At 30.1% G+C, this 17,917-nt stretch overlaps 1 pseudogene; it reads right to left on the bottom strand.

The window, feature by feature from the left end:
- Positions 1-2,192: 2,192 nt before the first annotated feature.
- Positions 2,193-4,883, bottom strand: LOC120153901 (annotated as a pseudogene).
- Between the last annotated feature and the right edge of the window lie 13,034 nt (positions 4,884-17,917).

The raw sequence follows: 17,917 nt of genomic DNA, 5'->3' as shown, positions 1-17,917 counted from the left end.
TTTATTAGTATAGATTGATTTATTTTAAAATATGGATTGATTTTTTTAAATAATTTATTATTGTAGTTGTATGGATTTTTTAAATTTCAGTATTGTAAAACTAAAATTATTTAAATCTTAGTATTGCAAAACTCTTTTAAGTTTAAAAAAATCAATTTATTTATATTTCAATTAATTTTAGCAATATGCAGACGTTAAAAAACAAACAGTCTTCTTCTTGCAAACTGCAGACTTTTGGTCCACCTCTTCTGTTGCAGATGCTTGCAGATGTAGTCCGCAGACTGCAATCATTTTACCTCTGCAAAAACAAACACCACCTTAATGTTGTTGTTCAGCTATTAGCCCATTGCAACTGTCTCTCTGCATAAATGGAAGTATCTCCACATGCAACTTTATTTTGTTCGGGAAAGTATCACGTGTGGCAGCCTTAATATACGGTTAAGAAAAAAACTATTGATTTTGTTATTATTTTTTTAACAAAACAGGTAAAAAATTACCGAAACATTATTATTTTTACCGATTTTATTATTTTGGGTGCTTTATCGGTTTTGTTAACATATCCGGTAAAGTGCTACCAGTTTTGTTATTTTTCTACCAGTTTTGTTATTTTTTCTATCAGTTTTGTTATTATTGACCACTTTACTAGAAATGTTAAAAAACATTAATATTTTAAGTAGAAATAATAATGTTTCCGGTAATTTTTTTACTGATTTTATTAAAAAAATAATAACAAAACCGATAATGGATTTTCTTAACCCTATATTAATACTGACATACGATATAATTTCCCATTTTGTTCCCGGGGCACAACTCAATATTTGGTTGCAGGCAGGTATAAAGTAAATGAGAAAAAGGGTGGATTCATGTGCCGAGTTTACGACAGATCACATAACTGAGCATTAATCAGACAATGGCCCAACACTAGAACACTTGTTTTAGATGTCCATGATGGGTCCATTTCAACTTATTTTAACCCAACTGCTCATTCATATTCATGCCTTACTCCAATATATTTAAGGGTGTATCGTTTAGCAATTATATTTATAGTGTGTATTATTTATATTTAAGAGAAATCATGAATATACACTATCTTGTAATCACCTCAGATTCATTCAAAAGGGAACTAATTAAAATAAAAATAAAAAACTATAGCTATAAACATAAATTAAGCATAAAATTAGAACATTTCATATAATCATTGACACATGAAACTAATCATTTAAGATCAAAGAGAAAGAAAAAGACGGCACAAAAATATTGAAAGAAAACTAAGTAATTTTTTTTAAGTGACAAATGTATGAGATGGAATGAGCAGTTGGGTTAAATTATGAGAATAAACAATTATTTTTATATAAAAAAGTAAAGATTATTAGTAAAATAAAGGTTAAGTGCGACAGTACGATCGGTCGATACGGAATAATCGACATTTATTGATGTGAATGCTTCTAATTTTCATACAAACCATAAGAAAGATGTGGACAAAGTAATCTCCACCACGGTCACTACATAGAACAAATCCTTCATTTTTCATACAGATTAATTTTGATTGAATTGAATTATTATTTTTAATTATTGTATATATATATTTTTTATAATTCTCATATAAAAATTAATCATAAAATTAAATGAAAATAAAAAGCTAAGTTTTGCATCACCCATCCTCAATTTTAATCACCATTCTAAATCTGTCCATAAACTTTTAAATATTTCAATTTAATCCTCAAAATAGACTACCATTCTAATTTATTTCTCAAGCTTTTGAGTATTCCAGTTTCATCTCCGATTATAACCTTCATTTTAAATTAATTCCCAAACTTTTTGAACATTTTAATTTTGTTCTAAACTATATGCAATTATGCATATACTAGTCAATCATTTGTTAATAAAATTGTTAGGCCAATTTATATTATTATATGCTTAAAAAATTAAAATTTAGGTTAAACTATAATTGAAACAAATTACATATTTGGATGAACTTAGAATAAAATTGGAAGATTCAAAAGTTTGAATACCAAGTTAGAACAGGGGACGTAGTTTAGAAATGAAACTGAAATATTCATGTGATGCAGTTAACTCGATTAAAAATATAGTAGAGTCTCGATATCTTTTTCTGTTTTAAATACCGAAACAAGTATTGCAATTTTGACAACTAATTGAGGAAGGGGTAAAGGTTTTCGGAAAAAATATCGAAATTTAGATATAATATCAATCGAATTAAAATTCAATTGAATCGGAAAGTATATTAGAGATTATAAATGCCAATAAAAGGTGTCATCACTGATCCAATCCACAGCTTCCCTTCCTTCTCTTCCACTTCACTTTCAAGAACTTGAAGCATTTCACCATTTTCACTCAGCTTTACAGCAATGCCATGGGGCTTCCCTCCTACAAACAGCGAGTGCAGTTGCTTGAAACCAAGGGGAACCTTTAATCATGCTCTTCCAAACAACCCGTACGACAATACCAACTTAGCAAAAAGTCCCTTTTTAGAATGCAATGCCACCCAAAACTCCCCTTTCGTATTCCTTCTTATGTTATCCGGGAATCCCGGAACCTCGGCGAAGACATCGACGTTTCCGACATTCGGACCGCGAAGCCATAGTCTTAGAACGCGACAAGTGGCGGTTTCAGCGACGAGTAGGAAGGATCGATCCTCGCTCAGTGCGACACCATTGGCGAAAGCTAGGTCTCGCAGTAAAACCTTTGCTTCCTTGCCTGATTTGTTGCATTTTATCAACCTGCCGGTTTTGTCATGGCTGAGGATTGATGGCAAGAATTGCCAGCACAAAAGAATTAAACAATCTTTGAGGGACCCCTTTGCTAATTTTGCTTGTTCCTAGGAAGATATATCTGAAGTTCAACACTAACACTGTTATATCTAGTTACACACCGTTATAGATAGTGTTATTCTCTCTAGAAGTTTCGAGTTTGAGCAGATATGTCCGTACGGTGCACATGCGTTGTCAATGATTAAAAAAGATTCTTAATAAATCTTATCTCGTAATCACTTTAGACTACTCAAAAATAAAATAATCTATGTAATAAAAAAAAGTATATTGACTTTCACCCTACTTGGAATAGAACTAAAGAACCTTGCAACTTTTTCCTTTTAGAAATAAATGGGCTTAAAGTTGAGGGGCAAATTTCAAATGTATAGAGTATAGGGACCGGAAGCACAATTAAACCGAAGGAAAACAAGGTCGATGAAGCAATTAATCTGCAAGTATTGGAGAATATTCTTTCTTCAACACCTTCAATATGCTTATTAAAAGTACCTTTTTTTTTAATAAAATCACACCTTAAAAGAATAGAGGGGTCTAAATTCCTGGAACTAACTATAGAGGGACTAATTTTTGATTGTTCAAATAATATAGGGACAAGAAGAATAATTCAATAAAAGAAAATACGGCAGATGAGGAAACTAATGTGCAAGTATTGCACTTATATACTTCAACACCTTCAATATGTCATCTAAAATTACTTTTCTAAAGTCGGACCATTTTGGTTATATAAAGATCAAAGAACGAACTTTTGTTCAAATTCTAACAACTTTTGCATCCAAGAATATAATGGCAAGGCAAGGGTTTGGGATCAAATCACCTTCGCCGGAAGATAGCACTCGTATCGGTGAAGTAAATTACATCGTCGATCTCATCGATGTCCATATCGTTGGTGAAGTAAAGGGGTTGGTCCTCAACTTCAGTGATGAGTCGAGTGGCCAAACCACCGGCAGGACCTACTACATGGAAGCCGAAGTAGGCGTCTGCAATGTAAAGATCGCCGGTTTTCTTGTCGAATTGTAGTCCTAAAGGCCTTCAGCATATATGCTCCATTTCTGGTGCGAATGGCTGAACACAATCCTCCCTTGAAAATGAGGATTTAACTGAAACAAATTACTCAAGAAAAGGGCATAACCATATCTACCTGCAGTTTAGCCATTTTGGCAAGCCTACAGTATTCACAGTGGTAACATATTGCTAATGTGATTCTTCAAAGCCACTAAAATTAAAACCTTTAAGTAACAGTATTAAGGTAAGATATCAAGTCCAACATGTTAAATTAGCCTACAGTACAATATTCTCAGGGATTTAAATAATAGTCGCTCGGAATAGCAACTGTTATATAACGGTAACAGTGTTGTTCAAAATAGTTATCGCATGACTGGGATATTTGATTACAATTTGTGGCTAATCCACACATACATGAGAGTGGACATGTGTCGGTCTGAAATCTGATTTTTTTCGATTAATTATTTATTTTATTGATGTTATCTAAAAAATTTTGATATTTGAATTCACCCTCAAAATTATTTTTATATATGCCACTTACCGCAACAACACCCGCTAAATCCACAATTGCAAAAAATATAACACAACTAAAAAAGTGACGGCAATTTAAATCTCTGCCTATTCGATCACCCAACAACGTATATACAATGAATAAAATCAATAGTCAACCCAACAAAATACCTTCAATAGGTCTCAACCCAGACATTTTTTTAATAATTACAAGATAGTACCTGTTCATTAAGCATTAATAACGACGTGACAGATGCAGCTACTAAAGAATATGGAAAAGATTAGGGAGGGAATGTAATTATACCTGCGAGCAGATAGGAAGGCAAAATCAGTCCAGCCGAGGGCATGGGCTTGCCATTTAAGAATGCGGCCATCAGCAACGCCGGTGTAGGGGCCATCTCCGTGGGGATCGAAGGCAAGGCTTTCGGGTCCGAAAGCAGAAGGGAGGTGGATGGTTTGGGCCTCATGAAGGTGGGTGTTGGAGCCTGGAACCTCAGGTGGAGCCAAGAACTTGGGAGATAGGATGATGGATAGCAATGCTACAAACGCTGTGAGCAGCGTTAGTTTCAGTATAGCGGTGCTCATGCTCGTTCTGTGGATAAGTTGTAGGCAATGGCAGTGAAGACTTGCACTGTGTCCACACAAGTGGCAGTGGTGGACAAATCCTTACAAGATTGCATTTGTTTTATTTTTAATTCGACGGACAAAACAATGTTCCATTTCTTAATCACTTCAAAGACTTTGTCATCTAAACAGTAAAGAGACAAGGATCCAGCCAGGAACACCATCCTACCTTAGATTTTGGAGGCCATGAGTGGACCCAATTCCTCGTTGAGTTTTTAAATTTTGGCTTAATAAAAAAATAAGTACTCAAATTATATCATTTGTTAACTTTAGATGTCTAATGATTTTTTACTCAAAGTAAGTTTTTTATATTTTCAACTTTACCTTTAGAGGGGTCTAGCTATCCGTGTAGAACAATTTAAAATTTAGAATTAAATTAAAATTAAGACTAAATTGATAGAATGTATAAGTAACGAGGACTCTATGTATAATTATATCAAATTTTTTAACAACTGTCACGTCAGTATCTTTATTAGATGTTAACAATGGTCTAACTGACAAAATTAAAAGATTAGCAATCAAAATAAAAAAAAGGGCTAATAGTTATGAGGTCATAGATATAGTTTACCCTAAAATTAATTTTATTAATTTTATAATTTATGTTTAACCAATATAATAATATCATTTTTACTCTTATTATGTATTAATCTTTTAGTTTTTTTATAACATAAATTATATTATTTTATAAAATTAATATATTTAATAGTTTTATAAATATATTCTTATAATAATTTATACTTATGTTATACATATAGTCATAAAATAAGTATAACTGATTTTAATTAAAATTTAACTTAAACATTATTTTCTCAATAATAATCATCCAATTTAGTCTACATGTGTCACCACCTTATTGATCAAATTTAAAACATTAAGAGATTTAATAAAACAATAGAGGCGAAGATAACAATTCAATTATTTTTTTATTAAGCTAAGGTGAATACAAAGTAGTATATATTCTAAACATTTTCGACCATTTGACAATGAACGCTCAATCACCCTTGTTGTAGCTCTTGGTGTTCGAATTCGAGACCTCGAGGAGTAACAATTATTCCTTAACCACTGAGGTAATTTGGTTCGTGCTAACAACAATTCAATCAAATATAACAAAAGAGGATACTTTTAACATTAATAGCTAAAAGATGACATGTATACTAATCTCATGATATACTTGAAAAAAGAAAAACTAAATGGTAACCATCATTATAATAGAAAGTCGTAACTTATGGGCACAAAAGAATGTAGTTGAATGAATGGTATAAAACTACGAGAGTGGAATGCATTTTTCTCATGCACAAAGTATTTACCCATTTGGAGAAGCAATCATATAGGAGTTTTGGACGCATTGCTTTTAGCCTATAAAACTTGGAGGCTTTCCCCCCTTATGATTGCAAATACCTGTGATTGATTCAATAAGAATGATATTAGGCATGGATTTAACAATAAGAATGATATTATCTAATTTGGTACGCCCACCTTTTGGGTATTTTTTTTTTGTATTTTATGAAGAAATTATTTTTTATTTTCATATACATTATTAATAGTGTGTGCATTTTCAATAGATTAAGAAAGTTCTAACAAATACCCCTTGTAATCACTTCATACTATTTAAATAAATATTCTAAATGGTCAAATTCACATTTTATTAGGGAGAGAGTATTTTGAATTGAAGTTTTGAATATTTTTTTTATCAAAATTGATGTTTACGTATTAAACATAATTTTTTTAAAATGCTTTTCATGTTAAAATGATGCAATGTTTAATAAAACATGGTTTATACATTATTTGGATAAATTTTGAAGCTTTTAGAATCGTATTTTTAACCATTTCAATCATTGGTTTCGTATCTAAAAGAGTAGGGGTCAATTGGCCCTAGTAAAATGAAAAATTACTTTATATCCACAAAATTTTATGTAAAATTTCAATTTTAGCTCCGAAAAATTAAAATGTTTCATAAAAATAGTTTATAATAAAAAATTAATCTCTCCCCACTCATATATATATATCCCAAAAATCTCATTTTTTTTTATTTTCTTTAAAATCACTTTTTGTTCTTATATATTTTTTAAATATGATAAATTAAACGTATATTTCAACTGCCTAATTTGGTAACATTTTTTTTAAGTTTAATTGATTATGCTCTAGAAAATTAGATTTTTGATTTTTCTTATGATATAATAAAATATTTTTATGTAATATGAAGTTTTTATTGATTGAATAATTTTGGATATTGATTTTCCATGAAGTTCATAACATCCCGATCGAGAATAACCTTTAAGGTTGTTGATACACATTCTTAAAGAAATTATTAGTGATTACATTTTAATATTAATTAAAATTTTAGTATTTTTAAAATCCGTGAAAGATGTAAGAATTACCTAGAGTGAACATTAAAATTCAAATTTATTTATACTAGTTATTCTTTTTAATGATAATATCCATCTTGAAGTTTTATATATGTCCATCTCATACAAAAAATTTATATTATTAACATATACATTAATCTACCTTTGAAAATATTTATGGATTCATTATTACGGTGCGTTTGGTTCGCGAAAAATATTATTATTATTACCAAGAGGAATAATCTTTTCCAGAATTGCATTCCCACGTTTAGCTCACGAAAAATATTATTATCAGGGAATAATATTTTTCCCATAGTAGCATTTTTTTATTAAAATTATGGGAATGCCATTATCTCAAAATTTTTATGTAATGAACAATTCTCACCACTTTAGATAAAAATAAACTTAGACTAAAAAGTTCTTTTTATAATTATCATTCTCAATTCTTATTTTTTGTGCTTTACTCAAAATTATAAACATAATAATAATACTCGAGTCGCATTGATTGTACACTTGTATGCACTTAAAAGTGCTTCGTAGAATTGCACCATAGGTGTCATATAAACATGTATCATATAGTCACTCCACATTATGCACCACAAAGGTACACAAATCTCATTGAGTGATCTTTGCAGTATTCAATATCACTCCACCTCATGCACCACGAAGGTACATGAGTCATATGAGTGATATGTGTAGTATTCAATTATCACTCCACCTCATGCACCACAAAGGTACAAGAGTCATGTGAGTGATTTGTGCAATACTCAATTATAACTCCACCTGTGCATGAGTCATATGAGTGATCTGTGCATTATTCAATTAATACTTCACCTCATGCACTACAAAAGTACATGAGTCATATGAGTGATCTATGCAATATTCAATTATCATTTCACCTCATGCACCACAAAGGTACACGAGTTATATGAGTGATCTATACTCGAGTAGCTTGTAAGCTTGTACTTGTTCACTCCACATCTTGCATCATTGACTCTCATGTCTTATACACTGGGCTTTTTATTTAAGTCTTATATCATTTCTAATATGAAACATGCATAGAATAATTATCAATTTCATATATTATTTTAACATATATTAATACTTTAATTAATTTAATAATTCATGTTCGAATAAATATTCTAAAAATACTATTAACGTATATTTGTGGTGCATGAGGTGGAGTGATAATTGAATACTGTACATATCACTCATATGACTCATGTACCTTTGTGGTGCATGAGGTGGAATGATAATTGAATACTGTACAGATCACTCATATGACTCATGTACCTTTGTGGTGCATGAGGTAGAGTGATAATTGAATATTGTACAGATCACTCATGTGACTCATTTACCTTTGTGGTGCATGAGGTGGAATGATAATTGAATACTGTACAGATCACTCATGTGACTCATGTACCTTTGTGGTACATGAGATGGAGTGATAATTGAATACCTTACAGATCACTCATGTGATTCATGTACCTTTATGGTGCATGAGGTGGAGTGATAATTGAATAATGTACTAATCACTCAATGGGACTTGTGTAACTTTGTGGTGCATAAGGTGGAGTGACTATATGATGCATGAATATATGACACCTATGGTGCAATTCTACGAGGTACTTTTAAGTGCATACAAGTGTACATTTAATGAGACTCGAATATCATACATTCTCATGATTATGTACTAGGTTATAAAATGAAATTAAAGAAATAATTCATTAAATGGTATAGTAATGAAACAATACAATATAAGATATATAACATTATAAGAGAAAAGAATAAGATAAGAAAAGAGAAACATTTTAAGAAAAGGAACAATATAGGAAGAAATAAACGGTATGGGTTTGATGTTCGATTTGACAAGGAACGATTATAGACAAAAAGTTGTATTATAAATAAATTTGTATATGAAATCTTAATTAAATAGATTTATATTATATGGTTATACGTTGTTTTGTAATAATATATAAGTTGCATACTATCGTTATGTGATTTAACAGGTATGAGTTTAATAGGTTGAATACAAAGTAAATTTTATGATTGACAGTAGTTTCTTTATATATATGTCAGACTTGAACCAAAAAGAAAGTGACAACTGTCATAGTAGAATAAATTTTATATTAATTAGTATTTCTCATAGTTTTATAATGGATGCTTACTCCAAATTGTAGATAACTAAGGTTAAAAGATAATTACTTATCTTAAGGGAGTTGATATGTAGGCGTGGAGTTATGATACTAGTTGTTGTTAGTGGGTGGTCGTATGGCGGTAGATAACAACCAAATGAAATCTTTTATGAAATAGACCGATTACAAACATTTCAGATGTTCATATATGAATACGAGAGTTATAATAAAATGCAAAATAAAGTAATATGAGAAAAAAATATAATAAAAAGAGACGTAAATATAACAAGATGATAATAATACATTATGTTACAAAGGTTAATCGATTAAATATTTGAATTAGGCAGTTAATGGTAATATGAAATAGTATTAAATTGCTTAGCGACTGCGCGAAATCGGATATAAATTAGAAATTTAAAATACATATTTACAAATTTATGGGATTAAATAGTATGATAATAAATATCATATTAAAAGATTTTAAAAGAAACAAAATTTTACCGGTTTCGAACAGGAAATGTTATATAGAATCTTTGTGACATCCTTAGCTTGTATTCGAAAATGTTGTTTAGAGGATTAATTCATGCTTGAATCAATATGTAATCCAAGCTAGGAAACTTAAAAGTATTCGGCAAAAAGGAAAGAAAAAAGGAAAATTGGTGGTAAATTTTTACAAGGGTAGAAATAATGTATAAATGATTTTACATGCTTCGAATGTGATTTGGGCTAATTTGAAAAATTATGAAAGTATAGGGACCTATTAGCATAAATTAAGAAATGTAGGGAACAATGTGCAATTTTATGTTGGAATTTATTATTAAAATATTGAACTTAATGTTAGAATGTGAAATTGGACTAATTTGAAAATTTGAGGATTAAATCATAAATTATGAAAATAGGTAGGGACTTAATTGAAATTTTTTTTCATTATTAAGGTATGATTTTTTTAATTAAAAGGCTGGAAATTTTGGTTATATTAATTAAAGCTTGAATTAAAGTTAAATTTGTAAAATTGTTAAGATTGGTGACTAAATTATAAATTATATAAGTTGTGGGTTTGAAATGGAAATTGGTATAAGTTAATAAAAATAAATTGAACATGTTGTTGGAATATTTGAATTTGTTTTAGGATGCTTGAATTTAAGATTAAATGGCAAAAATGACTATATTAAACAAAATAGAAAATTTGAGATGTAAATTTAAAAGAATTTAATTTATGTTTAAAATTTTGATATAATAGATTTAGAATCGAATTTGGAAGATTGTATAAGCTAAAGAAATAAATTGTAAATATAGAGAAATTAGGGATTAAAGTAGGAATTAAGTATGAGAAGATGTGTAAAGTATAAATAATTATGAGAGGGACTTAAATAGTTAAATTAGAATTTGGCTCAATGTAAAAGGTTGTATAAGATAACGATCCAATTCGTAAGTTTTAGGAAAGTTGGTGAAATGACAATTAGTTAAAGTTAATGTATTAAATTTGATATAATATGAAAATAATTTATATGAATTTAAATTGAGGAACTAATTTTAATATATTTGAAATATTGGATTTATAATTGAAAGAAAAATTTATTAATGATTAAATGTGAAATGTTGAAAAGTCAAGTGAATGGTTGTAATAATAATAATAATAATAATAATAATAATAATTATTATTATTATTATTATTATTATTTAAGAGAATTAGAAGGATAATTTGATAGAATTAAATCTTAATTTAGTAAAATATTAATAAATTTGAGTGTTTAGAAATATTTTATATTTTTAATATTTAACATATTAAATACTTATAATTTTATAAAGTGAAAAAATAATGTTAATGTAAAATTGTAATTATTTAAAATAGTATCTAACTTTTTTTTTGGTACAAAAGGTGAGATGGAAAACGCCACCTATTACAAACTTTACAGCCATAGGGATTCTTTCCCCTCTTGTCTTCCTCTAGCAAATATCGGGGTAATTCTATTATATGACAGTATAATATAAGGGGAAGTAAATATATTATCGAAAATATTAATATTTTTTAATATTTTTGATATAGTACTATCTAAAATATTATTTTTTATCAAAAATATTAATTTCGTTACTTAAAATGAATATTTTTGATATAAAAAATAATATTTTAAATAACGTCCGGTATTAATATTTTCGATAGAAATATTTTAAGCAACGTTATATCCAAAATGTTAAAAAATATTAACATTTTTAGTAATACATTTTCTTAATCTTATATTAGACTGTATTTACTTACACATCCAAAAACGTCGAATACCATCAGGCAGATCCGTCAGAGTTTTTCTCCCTCAGTTTTGTTTCTCTCCAGATATATTTCACTCCCTCTATCACTAAATCTCTTATAAGGTTTCTGCAATCTCTCACTAATATTTGTATACGCAGGTCTCCAGTATCATCTCCATTGATAAGATCGATTGCCTCCCATGCATCAGATTCAACAATCAAAATTTTCAGATCTCGGGATTTTGCTAGGGTGAGGCCTTTCTTTAATCGCCGTAATTCAACTATTAGCTCTGAAGAATTTCCTATATTTATAGTGTAACTCGTAACCCAATCTCCATTTTCGTCCGTATATATATATATATATATATATATAATATATATATATATATATATATATATATATATATATATTATAGTTTTGAAATCATTTTGAAAAAAATATATATATATAGTTTTTGAAACATTTTTTTGAAAACTTATATAATATATAGTTTTTAAAACATTTTAAATATATAATTTTAAAAACATTGTTGAAAAATTATATAATATATAGTTTTAAAAGCATTTTTGAAAACTTATATGATTTTTTAAATCATTTTTGAAAACTATATAATATATAGTTTTGAAAACTTTTTAAAAAATATAATATATAGTTTAAAAATATTTTTGAAATATATATATTATATAGTTTATATTATATTAGTATATTATTATTATTATTATTATATTCATTTAATTTAATTTAATTTAATTTAATCTAATCTAATTTATTTTATTTTGTTTTTCTTTTCAAAGTCCAATGTTTCGGTCCAATCCAAATGGCCCAACAGAAGTCTAACGGGTTTGGGGCCTGACCCAGCCCAAAAATAAAATCCAAATGCATTAATTAAGGTTTCCCAACTTTCAGTCAAGGCGCTGCTCAAAAGAAACCAACAGTCAAAGGGCGAAACAGCTGGCCGAAATCCCAGGATTGACCCATCCCGGGATGGTCGATCAATCACGAACAGAACGACCTCAAAATATTCGGGATCAACCCTAAAATAGTCAAAAACAACCCTCATTGGGGCTATATAAATACACAGGGGGCCATCATCGAGGACAAAAGAAACCACGATAAAAAAACAGTAAACCACACAGTCGAACATCGACCAACCAACAGCCACAAAACACAACATCCAACACAAGCCATATACGAAATACCAAATGAACACCGAGAACCATCGACCAACAAACAGTCGAATACTAACCAAACACAACGTGTAACATCCCCCATACCGGGTTAGTGATTAAATTGTGAAATTTTAAAATTTAGTGATCAAAGTTGATAAATTGAAAGTTGAAGGAATTGATTGAAATATTTTGTGTAGGATCAATTAGCAAAGCATGGGGAACTAAATGGGCAAATGAGTCTTTTGACAAGGAAATAATTAAATATTTCTTAAGGATATTTAATAAACCACGTGGAAAGTTAATGAGAGAAACAAGGTTCTGGATATTTCTTTCTTCTTCCTTCTCCTTCTATGCCGTGAAGCCAAGCTAAAGGTGAGTTTTCTTGTGACCAAATTCTTGATGAATTTAAAGGTTGCTTATTGATCCTTAGTTGATAACTAAGCTTAAGGAAAGCTTAGATTATCTTAAAACCATAAGATGAGGAGAATATGAAGAATCAAAGAAAGGAAGTAGAAAAGTGAAATCTTGGATTAGAGTTCCTAATAAGAATTAGAAGTGGGATTTGACTTGTCATAAAGCTAACTAAGAGGTATGAAGTGTTAGAATTCAAATTAGAACATGTTGGAATTTGGGTTAGATTCTTAAACTCTATATGGAGAATTGGATTTTTAAGTTTTAAAAGTATGTAATGGATAATAATTAGTTTAAGTAAGAGTATGCAAGTTAAGGATATAAAAAGAGGGGAAATATAAAGTGTTAAGTAGACTAAGAAGAGATTTTCGTGCTAAAATGACAATTCTGGGCAATGTGCATCGATGCACATTCATTGTGCACCGATGCATCAATGATAAATCCCAGAAATTGTTTAAGGTGCATCGATGCACATACAGTGCATCGATGCATTAATTTAAAAGAAAACATCGAGTGCCATCGATGCATCAATGCATAAGGAGTGCATCGATGCACCCCATTAAATACAAACATCGAATAGGATTTATGCATCGATGCATAGTGTAGTGCATCGATGCATACCTCCATTAAAAGATGAAAATGGCTTTTCTTTTAGCCTAAGAAATGATAGTTTAGAATATATTAATTAGTATACTGATAAGTATCAATGAATTACTATGTAGATATCGAGCCTAAACGAGTTCTGGAACAATCGACAAGTAGGATTGATCGAGGGAAAGATAAAGAAATCTAGGTGAGTGCATATGCATAACATGAATATGTATTCTATTTAGTTCTAGACTTGTGATAAGTCTAGATTTAATATTTTAATACATGATCGCATTTCATATTATGATACATGACATGAATTCATACTATATGCATTATGTGACATGAATATGCAAGAACAATGTGTATGAGCTATGTGATAAAGGTATGAAAATAATATGTCTACGTGATACAAATTATGTGAATTGTGAAAGCCCATGTTATGTAGATGAGAACTATAGGTATAGTTGGCATGCCAAGGGTAGAGGGTCTACGCGGTCCTTCGGGATATATTTATATATATTCTTTGGAACATGTGTGAAGTCTTGTGAGACACATACTTGATCCCTAGTATATGTATATGATTCTTAAGGAATGATATGTGGTCCTTATGAACATTATTATATGGCACTACGGTGCAATTCTACGCGGCACTTCGGTGCAATTCTACGTGTCACTTCGGTGCAATTATACGAGCTCTGGTGACAACATAGTGCACAACCTCACAATACTCACATACCTTAGGTTCTCAGTATGGTACCATGGGCTAATGAACTTAATAAGGTGAACTTATAAATGTGAATTTAATAAGTATATGTGTAAGAAACATGGTTCTAGTTATTGCGTTATTTACATACATCTTATCATTGCAACCCATCTCATTTTAGCAATTCCTTTATATTTATTGATATTATTATATTGCCTCACTAAGTCGATGACTTAGCGTGTGAGTGTTTCACAAGTAGAATCCGATAAAGTAGACGATCGAGGTTAAGCAGCTGGACAACATTACTCCTGCAACTATCATATCATAAGCAACTTAATCAGTAGGTTATTTTGTTATGGAAATGGATGTTGGCATGTAACTAAAGGGTGAAGTTGTGTATGCTCTGAGTGTTTTGATAAACTTGTATTAATATATGTATATTATGGTATTTTAATAAAATAAGTTCAAATGTGTCGACACCTTTTTTCGCCCGGGCGGGGAAAGACCGATACCGACTCGGGGTTTTCTTTTTGAAAATCGTTTCAAAATGTGAGGAGTCGCCACCAATCATTTAAGGTGAGAAGTCGCCACCAATCATTTAAGGTGAGATTGGAACACCGTAAAAACTGGGTGATTTTAATAAAATATTTTATTTTAATAAAATATCGAGTTTTGGGGTTTGTAAAAATCCAGAAATCAGGTTCGGGAGTCAGTTACGCGTGGGGAAGGATTAGCACCCCCACAAGCGCCCAAAAATTGGTACCTAGTTGATTACCCTATATTTAAAATCAGAAACTTTGAGTTCGATCTTTATTTAATTTAAAAATCATTAAGGAGCAAAGTTTGAAAAGGGTATTCGTTTATTGAGACCGATAGCATTCTCCCCCGAGCGTAAATGCGGGAGATCAACTATTGTGCCTAATAACCGAATATTGCCTTATTTTTAGAAAACATGATGTGGTTTTGAAAAGGATGTTGACTTATTCAGGGAATTACCAGTAGTCACCCCCTGAGCACGATCGCGGAGGATATACTATTAACTCCTTAATAAGTGAACAATGCCTTAAAGTTTAAAATAAAATGCACTCGGACAAATCTTATTCAATCCTAATTAATCTAGATAAATTAAGGCCTTTCTAACTTAAGGTATCAAATTGATAATTAAGGAACCTAGGGGCTTAAACCTAAAAATGTAGGTCTAATATTAATCATTTGATTTTAAAAAAAAATATTAAATCAAATAACCGAGATGGTCCTCGAGCGTTTACGCGAGGGCCAACTCGAATTATCCCCTAAATTAAAGACTAGTTTGAAATCTAACCTAAAATGGAGCTCTATTTAACATATTAATTATGTCAATATTAAATGTGTAAACATAGTTTGGGGAATAAACATGTCAAAGAATTAAAATAACGGACCTAAAAGATTTAAAAGTCTAAGGTTATTTCAAACAGAATAAAATATGATACATTGATATATTTAAAAAATAAATACACACATTAAGGTTAATTTTAACTTGTTTTATTTATAAATTATACATATTTTCTAATATGATATTAAACGTATGACATAATATTTATTCTAAAATATAACGAAAATATAAAATATAATTTATCGTGCTCTACATATAATATTGTGTATAAATAAAGTAATATAATAATATAATAAATAATACCTAAACATAAAACATACTTTAATGGTACAAATAAACAATATACATATATATTCATTAATATCTTAGTGACAAAATGAGTGAAAAATAATTTTAAAATTATAACATTAATAAAAATAAATATCATGGCATGAAACAAGAAAATCACATAACATGCACTAGAATCGTAATAAAATAATAAATATAGGACTAAAATAATAGCATAAACATCAGTAACCCATTTCGAACACAAATATACATACAATAGTGGACTAAATTAAAATAATACAAAACAAAGTAGCCAATTCGCAAATCATGTAAAGTAAAAGAAAATAGTGACCAAAACACAAAAACGCTAAACTTGAAGGGACCTAAGGCATGGTTAACCCTAAAATAACTAAAGACGCATATCACATTAAACCTAAAGACCAATAAATGATTTTAACCTAAAACTAGTGATCTAAATGCAAAACCGCTGAACTATGATGACCTAGTATGCTATTTACCCTAACACTTAACTAAAACATGAAACATATTAAAATGGATATTGACATATGATTAGCCCAAAACCCAAATAACTTTACTTTTTCTCTCCCCAGAATCATTTCTGCGCATGGTTTTCATTTCCTCTCCTATTCTCTTTATTATTTCTCTCAACTTTCTTTCTTTTTCTATTTCATTTTTATTTTGTGGAATAAACGATCGTTGGCCATGAACCACCATGGCTACCACTGCGAACCGTCCGAAAATCTACACTCTTTCCTTCTTAACAATACAAAGCTTCAAAAAAATATTAGATTCAAAACTAAAAAAAATATTCAAATACCTTGGAATAATCTGATTTTATTTCTTTTCTCTGATTCTAAATTATTTTAGTATTTTCTCGTAATAGCATAGAGTAAAAAAAATTAGTATTTGAATACGAAAATAAAAAATTTACCCTTAAATGCTTGTATTTCTCTGGAAAAAATCGGAGAAAAAATCCTCCCTTTTTGATTACATGCATTGGCTTTTATAGCCAATTTTACAATGATTTTCAATTGATTATGCCTTGATTTTCGCGGGAACAAGGGGTGATGGGGTTGGTGTTGAAAGAAATGGGATGATGGGTGTTGGTGTTGAAAAAATGGGGTGGTAGGTGTTGGTGTTGAAAAATGGTGTTTACAGCTACCCCTCTTTGCTCATTGATGTGGAACGGGAATGGAGCCAAGATATAAAGCACCATTTTTCGGCTTAAGCAATGTTCTTCGAATGAAAAGTTCTTTTCATTAGGAACTTTTTGTTGGGGATGTCAATCCACTGCCTTTTGTAATGAATTAAATTGTCGATTCAACTCCTCCTGTGATAGAATCGAGCAAAAAGTTGACGCTGATCCAACTCCTTCTCCTTCTGTGATAGAATCGAGCAAAAAGTTGCCTCTGATCCAACTCATTCTCCTTCTGTGATAGAATCGAGCAAAAAGTTGACGCTGATCCAACTCCTTCTGCGATGGATTTGAGCGATTTTTGTTGGGGATGTCAATCCACTGCCTTTTGTAATGAATTAAATTGTCGATTCAACTCCTCTGTGATAGAATCGAGCAAAAAGTGACGCTGATCCAACTCCTTCTCCTTCTGTGATAGAATCGAGCAAAAAGTTGCCTCTGATCCAACTCATTCTCCTTCTGTGATAGAATCGAGCAAAAAGTTGACGCTGATCCAACTCCTTTGCGATGGATTTGAGCGAAGATAAAAATGTCGATCCAC

The sequence above is a fragment of the Hibiscus syriacus genome, unplaced genomic scaffold (assembly GCF_006381635.1).
Source record: "Hibiscus syriacus cultivar Baekdansim isolate YM2019G1 unplaced genomic scaffold, ASM638163v2 tig00000218_pilon, whole genome shotgun sequence".
Classification (NCBI taxonomy): domain Eukaryota; kingdom Viridiplantae; phylum Streptophyta; class Magnoliopsida; order Malvales; family Malvaceae; genus Hibiscus; species Hibiscus syriacus.
This window is presented reverse-complemented; position numbering and strand designations above follow the sequence as displayed.